The sequence below is a fragment of the Sardina pilchardus genome, chromosome 4 (assembly GCF_963854185.1).
Source record: "Sardina pilchardus chromosome 4, fSarPil1.1, whole genome shotgun sequence".
NCBI lineage: Eukaryota > Metazoa > Chordata > Actinopteri > Clupeiformes > Clupeidae > Sardina > Sardina pilchardus.
Genome location: NC_084997.1, coordinates 38551576 through 38554075, shown reverse-complemented (window position 1 = coordinate 38554075; position 2500 = coordinate 38551576).

Sequence of the window (2500 nt, the reverse complement as noted above, 5' to 3'; positions counted from 1 at the left end):
CACAGTGTATGTGTTTTCAGATGGAGACTAAGTTTCTTTTTCCCCACAAGTCCCTCCCTAACTATACCAGAGGCACACACACACACACACACACACACACACACACATAACACTAACAGCAACCCAGATGGTTTAATCATCACAGTTGTATCAGTCTTATCACAGTTGCCCCAACTGATATCAAATACAAGTACTGTATATTCATGTGCGACGTGTGTGTGTGTGTGTGTGTGTGTGTGTGTTTGTGTGAGTGTGTGGGTGTATACGTGTGTATATACAGTGAGGAGAAAATGTATTTGATACCATGCTAAAGTTGCCTAAAAAGAGGAATAGAAAATCATCATTTGACAATCTTACAGTTTTTCACAATTGCTAGAACACCTTTTTCAGAACTCTTTACCTTTTTCTCAAAACTGTGAACACAAAACTCATTTCTCAAACTACATGAATTGAATCTATCTATAACTACTATCTTGAATTTCCCCTTGGGGATCAATAAAGTATCTATCTATCTATCTATCTATCTACATTCTCAAAACCCTTCAATCTTGTTGCAAAACTGAACAATCACCTCAAAACACTTTTAACTTTGCTCAAAACTAACTAATGGTCTCAAATCATTGAACACATCAGGCAAAATTACACTCCTGCAGAGCAGTGATAAGACAATACACCAAACAATGGAAGACAGTTTTCAGGGCAGGGTTTATGGCTCCTGGAGGAATTGTATTCATTCTAATTTGAGAAATAAAATATCACAATGAAAATAAAGAATAAGGACTTATATCACTCTCTACTCATATCCTCTAGCCTATATGAAGATATAAATAGTTCTGTAAGTGAACAGAAAGACAGGCCAATACTGTACTGAATATGATTTGTACTGTGATGCCACAGACTCTGATAGTACTGTAAGTAGGCAATACTGTAATATTGTATTGTGCCTAAATTTACTTGGACATACTGATAACTCAGCTCTTTCACTCTCTCAGAGTTGAGCTCAAAGGGTAGTACTGTAAGAGTGTAACAGTGGATGTTCAGTGATTACTGTACTGTATGATAATGGACATTTACGCCATTTCTCTTCTGTAGTCTGAATCTTTGGATTATTGACGCCACAGAGAAACCACTGATGTTGGGTTGGACCATGAAGTCCTGCTTCTCTCATTGGCATTCCATGAACCAGAACATGGTCAATGATTGTTGCCAAAATATCATCATTTACAGTATTGCAACTCTTGGGACTCTCTGTCTTTCTCTTCATCCTCTTCCTCCTACCTGCACCCTCCTCTTCCTTGTACCCCACTTCTACTGTAACACACACTTGTTGTCCCCTGCGTCTCTGTCAACTCTGAACTGACTTATATTGGTTGTCACATCATTAGACAGAAGTGTTATCAATTTTGAGTGGTAGTGTTCAAATGGAGACAACTGTGCACTAATTGTGTTCAACTTCTGCGTTGTTTGGTTATCAATATAATTACAGTAAGAAGTGCACCAGAATGCACAATTTGTTCACAGTTTTGCAAAAAGAGTTCATGAGTTTGGTCAAATGGGTGAAAGTGGGTGAAAGTAGTCTATGGTTTTGCCAAAAAAGGGAATAATTCAATAAATGTGTCCAGGCATTTGAGAATTTGATTCAGAGAATGGGGTTTAGTGTTTGAGCAACTGTGAAAAACTGTAATGCCTTTATTCAAAAAATGAGTAAAAATCAAACCGCTAAGTACCCCAATTTTCTTTGTGATTGAAGAATGTTTCGTAAATAAATACATGTTCTTCCTAAATGCTAGGGGGAAGGAAGTATTTGACCCCAAATGTAACCCTATGGGCATTTAACACATAGGGTTAACATAGGGGCAGGCAGATTTTTATTTCTCTATTTCATGGATTCAGGATATTATGCATCCTGATAAAGTTCCCTTGGCCGTTGGAATTAAAATAGCCCCACATCATTACACACCTTTCACCATAGCTAGAGATTGGCATGGTGCTTGTTCCAGTTAGCCTATTAGCCTGTTTGATGCTCATTGAGCTCAATGCAAATCAAACAGGCTAATGGGCCTTCTGGAAAAAGCACCATGCCAATCTCTAGCTATTATGAAGGGTATGTGATGACGTGGGCCCATTTTAATTCCAAAGGCCAGGAGTATGGCCAGGAGTATGGCCGTTTCTGATTGGAGCCAAAGGTTCTGGCAGTAAACAGAGGAAATGGATCTGCTGGTTTCCAGCCTGAGTTGCCGGGCGAAATTCAAATTCCCCGGAAGTTCAGGAAGGGTTCACCCAGCCTATAATTAAGGCACAGATCCTTACATGATTAAGGCACAGATCCTTCATGATTAAGGCACAGATCCTTACATGATTAAGGCACAGATCCTTCATGATTAAGGCACAGATCCTTCATGATTAAGGCACAGATCCTTACATGATTAAGGCACAGATCCTTCATAATTCTGCTGAAAAACTGCTGCTTTCCTCTCAAGCACACAAGCATTATGAATGC